This window comes from Anomaloglossus baeobatrachus, chromosome 2 (genome assembly GCF_048569485.1).
Source record: "Anomaloglossus baeobatrachus isolate aAnoBae1 chromosome 2, aAnoBae1.hap1, whole genome shotgun sequence".
NCBI classification, from domain to species: domain Eukaryota; kingdom Metazoa; phylum Chordata; class Amphibia; order Anura; family Aromobatidae; genus Anomaloglossus; species Anomaloglossus baeobatrachus.
In genome coordinates this window covers 67,842,782-67,861,765 of record NC_134354.1, presented here as the reverse complement: position 1 = coordinate 67,861,765, position 18,984 = coordinate 67,842,782, and the positions used below count along the sequence as shown (strand labels likewise).

Here is an 18,984-nt window from a genome sequence, read left to right as displayed (position 1 = left end):
AGGGCCTTACCCCTTAAACGGGGGGTCAGGTATTTGGCCCACTGCTCCTTGTCCAGATGGTGCTGCAAGCAAGTCCGTTCAAAAGCAGTCAAGAAAGAGTCCAAGTCTCCATCCTTCTCCAGCACTGGGAAGTCCTCAACACGGACCTTTGGAAGTTTGGTGTCTTGAAGGTCACGTGTGGCTGATGAGGGCCGGAGCTGAGCTAGCTGCAGCTGGTGGTCACGGTCTGCCTGTTGCCGTCGCTCCGCAGCCTCACGCTCTGCCTGGCGCTCTTCACGCGCTGCCTGCCGCTCTGCCCTGCGCTCTGCCAGGAGTTCCTTGTAGCCCTCCTGGTCTCCAGCCTGGAGAAGGGCCATAGCCATTTGAAGAAGGCTATCCGAGCCTCCCAGGCTCGGTGGAATGGCACGTGGTGATCTGCGGCCCGCTGCGGAGCCTGGTGATTCACTGTCCATTGCAGAGCGGAGGGCTGGCATCTGGCTCGTTGAGGACCCTTGGGCGAGCTCCTCCTCATTTTGTCCAGCAGTGCCAGGTTGTGCGATGTCCTCTGCAGAGCTGTTCTCTGGCGTCGGGCTCTTGGAGGGCTCGTGGACAACCTCCTCATCGTCTCTGGCCTGAGCATCGGCCATTCCTTTGGCTTTGCTCCTGGTGCTCTCAGCCATTCTTGCAGACTTTGGTCACTGACACAGAACTGACACCTGATGCCTCCACACACCTTACAGTATCTGCACTCTGACACTCTAGTGTTGAGCTAGTCTGAAGACCCCAGCAGCCACAGCTGCTGCAGGCAGTCTTTAGTGTCTGGGAGTATGGGTCTCACACTCACACACACTATTATCTCGATCCCACCGCTATGCCACCAATATGTCACAAACCACCGGGGGGGTCACTCAGAAATCCCCCGCGCTGGCTACCAGTACGTCACAATCGGGGGGTAACAAGTGGGGGTCACCCCTCCTTTATACCTCCCGACCGACAGACAGAGCACGTGACGCGCTCTCTAGCGCCCCTCTTATAGTCAGGCCAATTATGGAATTGCCCGACCATAAGCAAGGAGGCCGCTATACTACTTATGCCGATTATTGAAGGGTCCCCGGTGAGAGTAAGGTATATATTCCCCCGACCTCCGCGGGCGGAATATATAAAATCTCCCCGAATCTCACTGGCCTCCCCACAATAATCCTTGGCACAATTCGCTGCCACCAACCGATTTACGGTAACTATTAGCCGAACACACAGACGTGGGATTCAAGATCGAGATAACAGAACAGCCCAAGATTAATTATATAATTTAATCAGCCTAAAGCACACTAGAAACTACAATATATACAATAGGGAATCTACAGAATATACATATGTCAGAGTACAGTTACAATCAAAGCATGGGTTACAAACAGGTATGCAATTCGATCAGTTACCTTGTGCGTCTGGCCACAGGGGGGCGCTGTAGACCAGGTTTCCAGGAACTCCCACAGATGTTTCCTACACGTGACCCCCAGCGAAAGAACACTGGAAAATGGCCGAAGTAGGGTTATCAACCTGGACAAATCCAGGTCCCCTCCTACCTTCGTGACCTCAGAGGGAGCACTGCTCCACCCCTGGCTGGAGTTATGGACAAAATCCACAACATGGAATATGGCCATAACTTGGCCTGGGAGCGTCGTAGGCGGACGCCAATGCTCTCATTGTGACAGTTATGAATTTAGCTACAGAACGAGAGGTTTCATGACTTGTCTACTAGTTCCACATTGGCTGATATCACGCCTGGGGTATTTCCCAAGCTCCCGCTCCCATAAAAAAGGTGTGCCAGCATCGTCCGCATGCGAAAACACCATTTTTATGGTTGCCGTATTTATCGGAAATATGGCTTGCGAGATATGAACCATTTTTTACTGGAGTCGTTCTGTCTGGCTAGTTCCAGAGCCTTATAATGAGATACAACTCTTGTTACAGGGTGACGGCAGGGAGTCATCCTGTGTCCTTTGTTCCCACATCACCTAATTTCCATATCACAGGAGATGGCCATGGGATGGGTTGCTAAACAAGTTGTGTGAAGGAAAGGGGGGGTGACACCAGGAGAGGGCTTCCTGACATAACTTGAATATCATGATTTATCGTCATATCTCCGGATTTACCTCACAGGTGTCTTTTATACTAACAAGTTCAAACAGGTACCATTACTACAGGTAATGAGTGGAGGACAGAGGAGCCTCTTAAAGAAGAAGTTACAGGTCTGTGAGAGCCAGAAATCTTGCATGTTTTTAGGTGACTGAATACTTAATTTCCACCATAATTTGCAAAAATAAAATCTTTCCAAATTAGACAAAGTGATATTCTGGATTTGTTTTCTCATTTTGTCTCTCATACTTGTGGTCTACCTATGATGTAAATTACAGGCTTCTCTCATCTTTTTAAGTAGGAGAACTTGCACAATTGGTGGCTGACGGAATACTTTTTTTCCCACTGTATATCCAGGAGTTAATGGAGGTGTTGGCCATATAACAGCTCAAATTAAGAAAACCCTTTAGAAGCCTGTAGGTTTCTCTGATGGACAGCAACAAGTATGGTAGTAGACAATCCCAGTCTAGCCCAACTTTTTTCACAATCTTGTTTAACATGTTCTTCAACATTTTATTAAATCTTTCCAAGAGTCCGTCTGTCCGCAGGTGGTACATTGAGGTCCAAAGTTCTGTGATCTACAGGACTTTGCATAATTCTCTCACGAAGTTTGCTACGAATGGAGTCCATTGGTCCATCAGAATCGCTTTCAGCAGTCCAGTTGCAACCACTTTTAAATGAAATGTAGTAAGTCAAACACTTGGAACTGGGGACGTTAGGCACCGCAATATCTGCAGTGGTGCACCCGCTGCACCTTGACAGCCACCATTAGTACTAGATGTGTCAGGATCTCTGTTTTCAACATGATGTACTCTTTTGCACCCTGCAGAGCCAAATCATAATAGGCCTTCTGTGGTTCCCCTGTTAAAGATTGAACCTGCACCTACGCTCACTGCTCTGGAGGCAATTTTTCCCATTCTGCCACCCTTTCAAAAATAACCTAAAATTTATGCCTACAGAGAACATTTAGAAAATATATAAATATTTATGGATAATTTTATACATATACAGTACAGACCAAAGGTTGGACACACCTTCTCATTCAATGAGTTTTCTTTATTTTCATTACTCTGAAAATTGTAGATTCACATTGAAGGCATCAAAACTATGAATTAACACATGTGGAATGAAATACTTAAAAAAGTGAGAAACAACTGAAAATATGTCTTATATTCTAGGTTCTTCAAAGTAGCCACCTTTTGGTTTCATTACTACTTAGCACACTCTTGGCATTCTCTTGATGAGCTTCAAGAGGTAGTCACTGGAAATGGTTTTCAAACAGTCTTGAAGGAGTTCCCAGAGATGCTTAGCACTTGTTGGCCCTTTTGCCTTCACTCTGCGGACCAGCTCACCCCAAACTATCTCGATTGGGTTCAGGTCTGGTGACTGTGGAGACCAGGTCATCTGGCGTAGCACCCCATCACTCTCCTTCTTTGTCAAATAGCCCTTACACAGCCTGGAGGTGTGTTTGGGGTCATTGTCCTGTTGAAAAATAAATGATGGTCCAACTAAACGCAAACCGGATGGAATAGCACGCCGCTGCAAGATGCTGTGGTAGGCATGCTGGTTCTGTATGCCTTCAATTTTGAGTAAATCCTCAACAGTGTCGGCAGCAAAGCACCCCCACACCATCACACCTCCTCCTCCATGCTTCACGGAGGGAACCAGCCATGTAGAGTCCATCCGTTCACCTTTTCTACAAAGACACGGTGGTTGGATCCAAAGATCTCAAATTTGGACTCCTCAGACCAAAGCACAGATTTCCACTGGTCTAATGTCCATTCCTTGTGTTCTTTAGCCCAAACAAGTCTCTTCTGCTTGTTGCCTGTCCTTAGTGGTTTCCTGGCAGCTATTTTACCATGAAGGCCTGCTGCACAAAGTCTCCTCTTAACAGTTGTTCTAGAGATGAGAAGGTGTGTCCAAACTTTTGGTCTCTACTGTATATATAAAATTATCCATAAATGTTTATATATTTTCTGAATGTTCTCTTTAGGCATAAATTACTTTACAGAAAGTGACAGCCCTATCATAACCACCCAGAAATGGTTGATAAAGTACGACATCCGATTGTATAAACCTGTCCAAATGTTATATGTTAAGTTTTGTGTACCTTTAAGACTTTTAAGTATAAATTGTTGCATCGCACTGTTTGTGCATTTTCTGTGTAGTAGTTATCCAAAAATATCCTCAGCAATTCTGAATCCGTAGCCACTACTGTCAGTCTCAATAGACACAAAGGTGAAGAAACTGACAGGAAGCAAGCAGGCCTCAACCACACTTTTCTGCCTTTTGTGACAGAGAAACAAAGCCTCAGCTTTACAGAGTTTTTTTTGTTTGCTGTTTTACAGAAAAACCTGACTTGAGTTTACTATATACGGTATATATCTAATATATAAAGCTGAATGTGTGTGTGTATGTATGTATGTATGTATGTATGTATGTATGTGTGTGTGTGTGTGTGTGTGTGTGTGTGTGTGTGTGTGTGTGTGTGTGTATGTGTATGTGTATGTGTGTGTGTGTGTGTGTATGTGTATGTGTGTGTGTGTGTATATGTGTGTGTGTGTGTGTGTGTGTATGTGTATGTGTGTGTGTGTGTGTGTGTGTGTGTATGTGTGTATGTATGTATGTGTGTGTGTGTATGTCTGGGATTGGCATCTGCACTGTCGCAGCTACAGCCACAAAATTTTTCACACTCAAACGTCTGGACCCCGAGAGCATCATAGGCTATGTTGTGAGGCGAAATTTTATCCCTGCGCATTCCAATTTACCAATCAATTTTGCCCCTATCTACATAATGGGGAAAAAGTAAAACGAAAAGTGTATCCGCACCGTCGCATTTACAATCACAAAATTTTGCACAGACACCTCATGTGACCCAGGGAACGTTGTAGACTATGTTTTGACAGGAAATTTAAACCCCGCGCGTTACAGTTACTCTCCAAAAAACATGCCTTCATTAAAGTAAATGGAGCCTGGAACTACAGGTTATTAATAGGAGCTGTGAGTGGTTGCTATAGAAACAAAAGACATTCATAGTATAAGAAGTTTATATGTGAGGTAATAAGATGTCGGTGGGGAGACGAATAGAGAGAGACAGAGAGAGACAGACAGAGATATAGACAGAGAGATAGAGACAGACAGGGAAAGAGACAGAGAGATAGAGACAGACAGGGAAAGAGACAGACATAGACAAACGGTAAAAGAGACAGAGACAGACGGTGAAAAAGACAGACAGAGACAGACAGGGAAACAGACAGACCTGGAAAAAGACAGATAGAGAAAGAGACAGACAGACATGCAGACAGGGACAGACAGGCAGGCAGGGAAGGAGGAGACAGCCAGAGAGACTGACAAAGATAGATGGGGAAAGACACAGACCTTGATAGAGACAGATGGGTAAAGAGACAGAGAAATAGAGACAGACAAAGACAGGCAGACAGGGAAAGAGACTGACATGAAAAGACACAGACAAAGATATGGGGAGACAGACTGGGAAAGAGACAGACCTGGGAAAGAGACAGACCTGGAAAGAGACAGATGGGGAAAGAAACAGAGAGATAGTGACAAAGAAAGAGACAAAGACAGGCAGACGAGGAAAGAGGCAGACCTAGAAAGAGACAGACCTAGACAGAGACAGACGGGGAAAGAGACTGACGGGAAAAGAGACAGATCTGGAAAGAGACAGACGGAGCATATTACTTGGCCAATTTAGTTAAATCTGTGTGGAATATCTGTGGTGTTGAAATATAAGTTGTGAAATGCTTCTATTAGCTTAGTTTTTGCCTTTTAATAATTACATTTCTATCTATTTGTTTTGTGTTTTTTTGTGCAGAATATATTTTTGTTAATACATTCTATTTTGTTAACAGCTAAACAGTTAAAAGACTACATTGAAATAGGACTGAATATTGTAGATTTTTACTATTCTTTACTGGTGATATTCCTATGTTTCAGGTTAATTAATACATTAACTGCATTAAATTATATAATTCTGTGTTCTACTTCACTCTTCTATTTAGAAGAATCAATTAGCATTACTCATCCAACAGGGTCTACCTGATATATGATGATAAAGCTTTTTTATACTCTTGAGAATGACAGGTTCTGGATCATAAGATGGGTTCAGGTTAATTGTCTCAGAAGTACGGGTTCAGGGACAGGAATACTGGTTCAAGATCATAGTGGCATGGGTTCAGGATTGGAACTCAGCAGTAAGGGTTTGGGTTCACAGGAGTACAGAGGAGCCAAACAACATTACTAGCAGGCACTCAAACTAACTAGGAATTAAAGTTGATCAGGCACCTCCCTACAGGGGAGGTTGTCTCAAATAGCCAGTGCCTCCCAGCCATAGGCTGGGGATACTTCTGGAGTGCAGTGCAGCCCCTTTAAGAAGGAGTGTGTAAACATGTGTCCTAAGCACATTGCCAGTAGGCGTGCACGACGTGTGCAGTCTCTGGGCGTTGGGACAGGAGGAACATGTGGGTGGCCGGGCTGGTGAGTGCAGTGTAGAGATGCTGGCATTAAACATTATAATGAGGCAATGTATATTTTAGTGAGATCTAACATAAACACCAATTCTTTTGGTAAAGGCTAATTCCCTTGTACATAGATGTTCCTAAGACAAGACCACAAACTTAAACTTGAACATTAAAGACAATACAAGAATCTGCCAAAAGACATAGAAAATCCTCAAAAATGAAACTGAGCAAATGGTAAGATTAAAACAGACTTTTTCAATAGGTCGAGTCTAGAGTTCATAGGAACAAGCAAAAACAAGCCAAAAAATCAATGAACGCAGACAGCTCAGACTCTATAAATAAACTATAAAGTAAAGAATCTATTGCAAGTAATACAAGTATAATTCCCTACTTGCTGAGGTTATAAAGAGAATATGGTTCTTCTAGGCAATGTGTAAAGTATCCCATAATATTTGTAATAAATGTAGTACTAACATATAAAAATCACACAAACATTTTGTGACCGTTAGGATTATTACAGCAATTTAGTCGATCTTCTCGAGTGTAGCAGGAAGGCATAGCCTAGCATGGTCCCACAGATTCTCTAAAATTTATTTTTGCAAGTGGTGTACATAATAGTAGAAATGTTCTGTATGACATACTTTTTCGGATTTTGGTGCACAGGCAGCCTGTAAGGGTTAGTTTAATATTTTATTTCATTCTACCACTTTAATTAAAGGGGTTGTCCACTACTTTTACATTGATGGCCTATCCTTAGGATAGGTCAACTATGTCTGATCGACTGAGGTCTGACACCCCGCACCCCCACCGATCAGCTGTTTTTGGCAGTAGGCAGCCGGACATGCTCAGTTCCGGAGTTGCCTCTTCTTCTGTTAGTGGCCGCGGCCGGGTACTGCACATACCCTTCCAATTCAGGTCAATAGTAGGAGGATGTTCAACTTCACATTCAAAACTTGTTACTTAAGAACATGGACCCTACCAAGACACTTGTTTTTACTCGAGAAAGGTCTATGCTAATCTTATCTTTCTGTCTGAAGATTTTAGAGGAGGCTGAGGGGGTATAAAAGTTAGGATTAGTCAAAGATCAGTGGCGTACAAAAAAAAACTGAAGGATGCAATGGGAAGACCACCGGTGTCTCTTGGCCCCGGCAGTAGTTGAGGGCGTTACCCCAGATTTGGGGGCTGAGTATAATACATATTTATTACTATGGTACATCTTTGATATCTTAATCTGTTAGTTGTTACGTGGGAATCTATTTAATCTTGAATCTTCAAACCCAGTATAAAATATTCATACGTATTTAAGAAATTGGTGCATGTTACCCCAGCGGATTTTTGATCAAGATGATGTATAAAACTGATGTATAAAATTAAAGTCTTGTTTAAGCATTACAGAGTGCAAAACGGCCATCATCGGCCCCATGTCTCTCCTCCCTGCACACCCACACCGAAAATTATCATGTGAAACAATAAAGAAGAATTTTCTCTATGTATTGGTGAGTTCCCCTCTTGTTTCTTATGTTTATGGACAGTGAATGAAAGTTTTGATCTCTCTGTTGGCAGCTCCACTATCATGTGGGATCTCCACCTGTCTTCTAAAGGCCGCTTTACATGCTGAGATCTCGCTAGCGAGATTGCTAGCGTGCATACCCGCCCCCATCGTTTGTGCGTCACGGGCAAATCGCTGCTTTGTTCGGCGTCACAGTGACGTCACTATGCAGCCGCCCAATCAAAGCGGAGGGGCAGAGATGAGCGGGACGTAACATCCCGCCCAACTCCTTCCTTCCTCATTGCTGGCAGGACGCAAGTAAGGTAAGGTTCCTCGTTCCTGCGGTGTCACATGTAGCGATGTGTGCTGCCGCAGGAACGACGAACAACATCGTAACTGCAGCAGAAATGATAATTGAGATTAGGGGGGGATGTCACCGATGAGCGATTTTGAACGTTTTTGCAACGATTCAAAATCGCTAATAGGTGTCACACGCAACGTGCGTCACAAAATCTGTGACCCCAACGACATCGCTTTAGCGATGTCGTAGCGTGTAAAGCGGCCTTAAGGTTCCATGGCACTAAAAATGCAGATTGTTGTAATTGGTGCAGTTCTTCTTTCTTCTGCTTCATATACATAAAACTAAAGTGAAGCAGAGTTCTCCATACAAAACATAAAAATCATGTATTAGTAATTTTTGAAGTTGGAGTTTTTCTCTTAAAGGGAACCTGTCACCAGATTTGGGGTCTATAATCTGCGGCCACCCCCACTGGGCTCTTATATACAGCATTCTAACATGCTGTATATAAGAGCCCAGGCTGCTGTGTGGAACGTAAAAATCACTTTATAATACTTACCTAAACGGTCACTGCGGTGGAGTTGGGTCATATGGGCATGTCCGTTCTCCGGTGCTGGCGCCTCCTTTTTCGGCCATCTTCGTCCTCCTTCTGAAGCCTGTGTGCATGACGCGTCCTGCATCATACTCACTCGCCAGTCCCGTGAATGGGCACTACAATACTTTGATCTGCCCTGCTCAGGCCAGATCAAAGTGCGCCTGCACAGGACCTCAATGTCGGCGAGTGTGTATGATATAGGATGCGTCATGCACCCCGACTTCAGAAGAAGGATGACAACCATTAGGTGGATGATCTGAAGGGGAATCAAAAGAGCATCTGGGGCACCATGATATATATAACAGAGTATTATTAGATAAAAAGTTTTAAAAAATGATGGAATGAGGGAATGTTTAATTGTTTTAAACCCTTTAGTTTGTCCATCGCCTTAACAGTCGTTAAGAACCAGAATAAGTTTGGCCTTGAATTCCCAGGTTTTTATGAAACAGGGGAAGACTATAGATGAACCAGGGTTGTTGATGGACCATGTAACATTCTCAGTTTAATGATATACCATGATTAATTGACTATAAAGCATAAAAAGCAGCCAGACACATAAAACTCAACTTGTTAAAGTAACTGGAGGAAGTTTGCAAACAACATTATGGTACTTGCTCAAGAAATGATGTTTTTCAATGAATCATTGACATGTCTACTATAACTACTTATTGAGTGCAAGGACATTCTCAGTAGCAGGTGCCCCATGATCAGGTTGTATCTAAAGATCCTGCAAAATTACGATTAATCCCTTCACTATGAGCTATACAAGTCTGTATGGGGTGTATGGAGTGGGCTTATGGGGTGAACTTCTTCCATAGGCGACAGCTAATGCCTGTGTATAACAGACAGGACCTGCCTCTAAAAATCAAGGGTAACAAGTATCTCCGCCAGCGATTGTTAACCTATTAAATAGGGGAAGGAAGAATGATCCAGCTTCCAGCTTGTGATAAAATCTAGCTTTTAATGAAAAATTTGTAAAACCACAATTCATATTAGCCATACTTTGGTATAATAACACTAGGTCTAGGGAAAAATATTAACGGTCAAAACCGGACACCAGACGTGTTTCAAGCACTTGGCTCTTAAACCTTGGTCTCAACGAACCTATTAAATACCTTTGTCAAATTTTGACTTGATGCAATGGGGGCACTTAAATCTATGCGCCCATGAGCGAGCCTGTGATGTGGTCAGAGGGCACCTGTCAAAATATGTAACTTTATTCTATGTGTTTTTATGATTTTGTCATTCTAGATAATATAGTTTTTGTATGATGTTTTATGTCTTATGCAGAATAAATGCATTTTTGGCATAGAAAGTAAATTATTTGTGCATTACTGCATCCCAAAAGCCTCAACTTTAATTATCCATCAACATAGTTGTATAAGGGTTTTTTGTATTTTAAGTGCATATATTATAATTTACTGATTACATTTTAAAGGGAACCTGTCACCAGATTTGGCGACTATAAGCTGTGTCCACCAACACTGAGCTCTTATATACAGCAGTCCAGAATACTGTATATAAGAGCCCAGGCCACTGTATATAATGTAAAAATCACTTTTATAATACTTACTTAAGCGGCGGTCCGGTCCGATGGGTGTCGCTGGTCTCCAGTTCGGTTCCTCCTCTCTCTCTGGTCTGGCACCTCCTCTCTTCTGCTATCTCCATCCTTGTTCTTGCCAGGCCAGTATGGATTACGCGTCTATGTCATCCACACAAGCCGGCATTGCGGTCCTGTGCAGGCGCACATTGATCTGCCCTACTAAGGGCAGATCAAAGTACTATAATGCACAGGCATGAGGAAAGGGTAAAGACTGCCCACGCATGCGCACTACAGTACTTTCATCTCCCCTCACCAGGGCAGATCAAAGTGCACAGTACCTCCATGCCGGCTATTGTGCATGACATAGGACACGTCATGCATACGGCCTTCAACAGAAGGAAAACTGTGGTCACCGCAAAGAGGAGGCATCGGACCGCAGAGAAGAGCCGCCGGACTGGAGAGCAGTGACACCAAACAAACCGAACCGCCCCCTAGGTGAGTATTATAAAAGTGTTTTTTACGATATACAGTGTGGCCTGGGCTCCTATATAGTATTCTGGAATGCTGTATATAAGAGCTCAGTGGTGATGGCCGCAGCTTATAGTCGCCAAATCAGGTGACAGGTTCCCTTTAACAATTATTTATAAAAGGTTATTAACCCTTGTCTGGTACCATTAAAAAATAAATAAATCTCTGGTTGTACCAATCTTTGTGGGGTTACATTGACGCAATAGTACCAGGAAAGGGTTAAAAAAAAAGCTATTTCAACATTGGTTAAGATTTTTTTCCCTTGTTTTTTGATGGAATAAATAATAATGTATGGTCATCATCATGCGTATACCCAAACTCAATATGTACATATTTTAATTTCCTACAATCCAATTGTAATATCATCCGTGACTTTGTCATATTAGTTACTCAGCAAGTTAATAGAAATGGTTTCACCCTTTTTTCCAAAAATAAATAAAATAAATCATTATTATTGGGTAATTGTATATTGTGCGACTGATCAGTAAGAATAAATACGGAATGGGAAATGATGAGGGTTTGGGCTGAAAAAAAACGAAAAGTGGATGACCTTTCTGGAGCTTTACATCCCCTTCCTCGTGAGACATTTCACAGAGGTCCGCAGTAAGCGAGATTCAGGAATTATGTTACCGTCTATTTGCAAGTTACTGAAATAGAACAAGACAAACGCTGACTCAGTTCCTACAACTCCTTCTCCGCTGAATAAATATTTAAACTCTTATCTCTATGGTCCGTCAACATCTCCGCATGCCAAGGCATCCTCCATTTTACACAATTAGGCTAAGGGTTTAGCATCGGATTGTAGAAAGCGCAATTTGTAACAAGGTTTTATCTTTTTGTTTATAAATCTAAAAAACTAAAAACATTCTAAACTCCTATTTCTGCTTTAAAAAAAAAAAAGATCCTTTCAATGAATTCTTGTTTTATCATGTGTACTGTAATTTTCCTCTGTCAGCCACTTATACCTGTCACCTTACCTTCCTCTTGTAGATATACCAAAGACATAGCTAATTTAGAAAAAAAAAGCAAAAACATTTTTATTACATAAGATTTCATTTTGTCACAAAGTTATCAAAGCTTCCTAGAAATGCTTTGTCTCCTGATTACCTTTTAAAGGGGGATGTCCAAAATGTGTCCCCTGAGTGAATTAAGAAAAGCTTATACTCACCTTCCACATCGGCACCATTCCAGCAACGTCAGTATTGGGTATCCCAGCGCTCTTGTGACATTATTTCACATGTGCACTGCAGCCGATCAGCGAACACTGATCGGCTGCAGAGGTAATGTGACAATTTCACGTCATCCAACAAGAACAGCAGGGCTGACATTGCCGGAATGGGGATAATACTGCAGATGAGAATATATTGTTTTATTTTCAATAGGGAACTGAATTGATTAATCAGGGGACAATAGTGGACATGTCTTTTAAGCATATCTCTATTTTACTGTCACAGAGTATGACTGCAAAGGGGTTCCTAGACTTACCCTCAGACTAGAGGCCATGTACTGTCTCTTATATCAGAGGTACACTTGATGGTAGCGAGGTATGAGCCCCCATCCTGACCCTGACTCCTGTCCGAGCCCTGATCTTACTCCCATTCTCCCCCACCCTTGGGGTGGGCCAGGAAACACAGAAACAAAACCCCACAAAAAGACATGGACAAGGGAGAAATATAACTCATACACATGCACTCAAACATGGAGAGACAATACATGTACAGAGGGAATAAAGAAAAAAGGAAGTAAACGCACAACAGGGGAACGTCCATACCACTCAAAATAGCAAACTACAGGTCACCAAGAACTGGATCACCACAAACACCGGAATCGCTGGAGCTATGCTGAAGCTATTATGGGTTCAGAGAAACAGACTTCCATCCCTTAAATAGGAAGGGGATGCTTGTGGGTGGTAATCAGCAACCTGACCTCCCAGGAGCCGCACACCAATCTACAGGAATGAACTCCTGCAGGACTGGGGAGAAATCGAAATGAATCAGTCAACGCCCGGCTCTGGGTGAGCAACTAGAAGACCTCAGGTTGCCTGGCAGACTCTACAATATGAACAGATTCTGACGCTATTGTGGCACCCCGTGAGTGTTGAGCTGAACACTGCCTGACATTTACAGAATTACAATGCAATTTCTGTTCATTATGCTAAAACTAAAATAAAATGATTAATAAAGGAAACTAAACAAATCAAGGTCTCATTTATGATGCTGTGTGACTTCAAACTAGTTACAAGTATGGTCTTCAGCTAGACCTTTAGGCTATCTTTACCAAAATATTTTTTGTAAAAATAGGAGTAGTGAAGTCCAGTCTCCAGGATTGCTTCAGAAATGTCCAAAGCCAGGCAAAAATCCTCATCCTTTTTTTTTGACTAGGCTATTCCTAAATTTCCAAACATTCAGAAAGTCCTGACAAATTCAAGTTAGTAAGCAACTAAATAAGAACCCTGCTGAATTGGGGGCACATTGTTCTGTCAAACCCTATGCCCACTGGGCCTCTAATGATCAGAATAAACTAAGGCTGAGTTCACTTGTCCAGTAGTCATCCGTTAGAGCGGATCCTGCAGAGAGCCATTTGCAAAAAAAGTTGTGCAAACACAACTTTTTTGTCCTTTGTTAAGTAACTGATTTCTGCTGAATCCGATTTTAACATTGGAGTCAATAGTGCCGGATTACCTGATTAACTGGCACCATGGTAATCCGCATGCGCACACATTCCAGTAATCCGGGATTGAGTTCAATGAGTTCACCTGAGGTGAGTTCACATTCGATCACAGCTGGAGTACCGTCGAAACCCCAGATGTGACCTCAAGTGAACTCATTGAACTCAATGCTGAATTACCAAATTATCCTTTGTGTGCACGTTGAATATTTGGCTGCAGACATCTGTGCACCAAATCTGTGTCTCCTGGCAGAAAAACGCATGAAAAACACGATGCATTTTTTATGCATTTTTGCTGCCTTTTTCTTCCAGGAGATGTAGATTTGATGCAGAAAAGTCTGCAACCAGATGAATTATGATGACCTGGGTAAAGCACCAGGATTGGCGTATCTAATAGATTGCATCTCTACGTATCACTAATCCATGGCCATTGATCAGGGTCCCTGAAAACTGCCTGCTACCTGATAGCATCTACAGCTCTCTTTTTGATTCGTCATCCTTGTGCAACATCATATGTGCTTCATGCCGCAATCAGAACATTGTGCCAGGATAACTAATCAAAAGACACTCTTGCTGTTATTGGTACAATTTTGTAGCAAATACAACTTTTTGATCACTGTTTATTATACTTTTTGGGAACACAGAACGTATAGCAATTATAGATTTATCTTTTAAAACAATGTTCACCATTTAGAATATTGACATTGGTCACATTTGCACATTCAGTATTTGGTCAATATTTGTCATGTTAAATGTAATGACAGACCAGGGGTTCCTAATGTGGCTCTAAGACTCGAGACCCTGCGGTGTCCCTCTTTTCTGAGGTAAGCTTGATGGTAGCCAGGTCCAAGCCCCCATCGTGACCCTGTCTCCTGTTCAATCCCTGATCTTACTCTCCCCACCCAGAGAGCGTGCCGGAAACCCAGAAACAAAACCCCACAGAAAAGACACGGTCAAGGGAGAATGAAACCTTGCACACTCTTAACTTAAACACAAAGGATAAACAATATGTGTACAGGAGAATAAAGAAAAGGGTAGGAAATAAGCCCACAACAGAGGAACGTTCACACCACGCAGCAAAGCAATTGTTATTCATCAAGAACTGACAACCAGTGAGACCAGGGACCGCTGATGCTATCTTCGGTGCCTTCGTACTACACTCCCCAGCCTAACATAGGAAGAGACCAGCTATGTAAGGTAATCAGCAACCCAGCTCTCAGAAGTAGCACACTGCTCCAAATAGGATTAACTCCTGCATGGCTGGGAGCAATGAAACAACTCAGCCGATGCCCAGCCAAGCTGAGCACTTAAGAGAGACCAGGTTGCCCGTTGGAGTCTGCAATGTGAACAGAGTCAAACACTATGGTAGTAATCTGTGGGTGCGGGTCCGGATAGCTCATGACAGCATTTTACATCAGCAATTGTAAGCCAAATCTAGGAGTGTGTAAAAAACGCAAAGGGGTGCCCGTGTCTCCATAATACTTTTCCTCTGACTGTTCCACTCCTGGTTTTGACTTACAAATACTGAGATAAAATACTGACCAAGTACTCAGTGTGTGAATATGGCCTTTCAGCAGGACCCTGACTATATACTGTATGTATATATCAGTTCAGCATAGAAGTAGTATCCCAAAATGATAAGAAATATCTTTTCAATTGAACCTATTGCAAATTAAATTTATCTTTTTTGTTATTTTTCATAAGGAAAAAAACAAAAATTAGTTCCAAAGGTATTAACAGCCTTTTAGCAGAAGCACTTTGCCTACCTATCTCTTGTAAAAAAAAGCTGAAACTTTGACCCAGTATATAAAATTACATTCAGCAGTATTTCACGAGAAAACTACAATAAAAATCATTGGCCTTGACCTTGAGGGTTCTTATAATGTGTCTATAGAGGTGTAAGTCAACTCTGTATTTAAAACGTCTTTTACTGTCAACTTTATTGGGACATCATGGATTAGTGACATTCGCAGGGCTGGAAAAGCTGCAAACCAGCTTTATAGCATTTGGGAATTCAGAGATCAATGAGGAAAACTCAGATACGGAAGAATGATTAACAGTTTTGCTGTGTAAAAATAATTTGAAATGTAATTGGAGAGCGAGAAACACAGTCTCAGAATCCCATCTATCCACAAAGCCCCGAAGCTGCAGATACTGTGAAATTTACATGCAATATGTAATAGATTCATTATAGTGTCATGGAACTGGTCTCATAGACATAAACAATTTCATCAAAAGAATTAAAACAAACAAAAAATTTGGAAATTTATAATTTTTGCTGCTTACTTAATAATTCAGAAGTACAGTTACCATATGTTTCGCTTTATAAGACGCACTGGATTATAAGACGCACCCCAAATTTAGAGGAAAAAAAAGGTAAAACAAAAAGGGGTCCATCTTATACTCCGGTGTTGCCTTACTGGAGGGGGGTGCCAGCGGTGGTGGAGGCAGGGATGGTGTTGGTATAGGGCAGTGGGGGCTGTGCTGGCTGCGGATGCCATGCTGGCTGCGTGGGCTGTGTTGGCTGCGGGGGCCATGCATAACAAGGTGATGCAGTGAATATCCTACTCCCAAATGCTCTGTCGGTGGTGCACGCTTCAAAGAAATGTCGCACGGAGGTGGCGCAAGCACAGATTGAACTCAAGGCTCAATGACAAGCCGAAATTTCTTATCTGCGCACGTGCCACCTCCGGGTGCCATTTTCTTTAAGTCAGTTGAGGGGAGATCAATTGGCCAGAGCTCGCACGTGCGCAGATGACATCTTGAGCTGAGAGCTCCATCTGCGCACGCGCCGACTCCAGGCGCAATTTCTTTGAAGCCCGCACTCCCGACAAAGCATCTGGAACACACACCACACTGGCCTTCTTAACAAAGCCAGCACGGGCCCCCGTCGCCAGCATGGGCCCCCACCACCAGCATGAGTCCCCGCCATCAGCACAGTACCCATTCTCCATCTCCTGGTAAATTACATTCAGATTGTAAGACGCACCACTAACTTTCCTCCTAAATTTTTAGGAGGAAACGTTCTTACAATCCAAAAAATACGGTATATATTAGCCCCAAAATGATACAGCAAATTAACACTTTTGTATTTTTCCTTACACTTTTTCAGAGAGCCATGACTTTTATTTTTCCTTTCAACACAATCGAAGGCATTATTTACTTTACCATATAGTGTGCAGAAAAATTACAAGAAAATTCTAAGAGATGTGAAATAATGAGAAAAAAAAACAACAAAATCTGCCATAATTTTGGGGACTTTTTCTGTTATGGTGTTAAAATTTTGGCAAAAATGAGAAATTATGATTGCAATGGCAATATTTTCATTTTTCAGGTCAATGCGATTGTGGTGATACCAAACATATAGTTATTTTTACCATTATAGTGGCTTGAAAAAATTCTAACCTTTGAAAAAAAAAAAAATGTTTGTGTCACCGTATTTTGAGAATAAATCTCTTACTTTTGTGTGCATGTGATTGAATGAGAGCTTGTCGTTTGCACACTGAGCTGTAGTTTTCAGGGTCTCATTTTAGGGAACATACAGTCATGGGCAAAATCTTTTAGACTGATGCAAATTTTGGTTTTCACAGGGTTTTCTGCTTCTTTTAGTCAGATTTTTTTATGGTTACTTAAGTAAAAAGATACTCAATTCATTAGTTTTTAAACTTTTATTGATAAACATCTAGTTTATTGTCATGGATGTAATGGAGAAAGCTCGGGATGGGGCCTTCTAGACAGGGCAACCATAGCTATGGTTAATCTCAGAGTTCCCTGGAAGGTGAGGATGTCTGAACCGCCCTCCTGTCCCTGCTACTAACCAGCCCTGATATAATACCCTATCCCCCCTACCTCAGGAGTGTGATAAAAGTTATAGACAACCAGAGGAAACCAAAACGCTATCTTACAGCACACTCACACAGAGGTATAAGACAAGAGGTAAGGAGGAAAATAAGTACAGGTGTGAAGCCCCGCAGGTGTTGTATCAGTGCATACCTTCAGGGACTCCACGTAGCTGGTGCTGGTCACAGGTAGGGAATCTTCAGTTTTGATCGTGACGCCACTCTCAGATTTGCGGTCAGAGGGGACCGCCACTGCAGATTAGGAGGCACCTGGGGCTGATGGTGGGTGCAGTCGGGTGTAGTAGCCTCCTGAGAGTGAGGCAAGCCCCAGGGCCCTTTGTAAAGCTGTAGTACCACAAGTCGCAGAATGACCACACACAGGCAGAGTGTCTTTCAGGGTTTTTACTCACTTCAGGTGGCAGGGTGAGTAACCCGGGCGTAGCTGGGATGAACCAGGTGGGAACCAGGTATCCTTCCGGCTGACTGTATGAGGGTGACTACAAACTCGCCTTCCTTAGCCCTTGGTGGTTTGGGGTGACCCCGACTTTGAGTCCCTACGGGGGTCACCCAGGGAAGATGCTCCAAGCCTCTCTCCCCTTCTTGTGTTGCCGTGTGCTTGTTCCCCGGGCCAGGCCACTCCAGCCTCTTGCCTCCTGTGACCTATGGGCCCTACTTGCGGTTACGTGGCTGCGGCTTTTGGTTGTTGTGGTGTGGGCTGTAAGAGCCCCACACCGGCAGGTTTAGCAGGGAAAGGTGAATCTATCCTCGCTTCGGGATCTGCCGCCCGGTTGGGCCTGGTGCTCTCTAGAAGTCTCCTTACTTCCCACTCCGTTGCACTCGCTAGCTGAAGCTGGCTTTCAGGCAGCACTTCTAGTTGACCGTTCTCCCCCGTCTGTAGTCACTGCGCGGGCGCTGTTAGACAGCATCAGCCCCACAGGTCTGCTCCTCACTGAGCCCTCTGGAGTTCTCCTTCTAACTGACTCACTGCTCCTCCTCTCCTGTTCTTGCCTACGCCACCTAGCAACCAGACTCTCCACCACACCCCTTGAGAGGAGATGGAGGCTTTTAACCCCCTGCCACTATTCCAGTGGAGGTATAGGCTTTGCCCCCTCCTGGGATCCCCAGGGGTCCTCCCATGGGTACATGTGTGAGACCTGATCACTATGCGCCTGTGTTCCACACCCCTGTCAGCCTTCTGGATTACCTGTATTGTACTGTCCCCAGCATGGGTGCAGTACTCAGTGGTGCCTGACCAGGTCAGGGGCGCCACATTCCCCCTTAGTTATCACCAGCACGTCCTCGGGCTGCAAGACAACATTTTAAAATGCATAAAACATTAAAACATGGTAAAACATTTAAAAGCACCAGGTATCAGACATCACCACCCTCCACCCACAAGTCCGTTAACCCACCCAAAACCCTCTCAGGAGGC

The 18,984-nt window shown here is 43.3% G+C and overlaps 1 protein-coding gene across 6 annotated transcripts in view; it reads right to left on the bottom strand.

The window, feature by feature from the left end:
- ROBO2 (roundabout guidance receptor 2) overlaps window positions 1–18,984 on the bottom strand; it is a 1,624,265-nt gene that overhangs the window by 776,036 nt on the left and 829,245 nt on the right. The window lies entirely within an intron of this gene.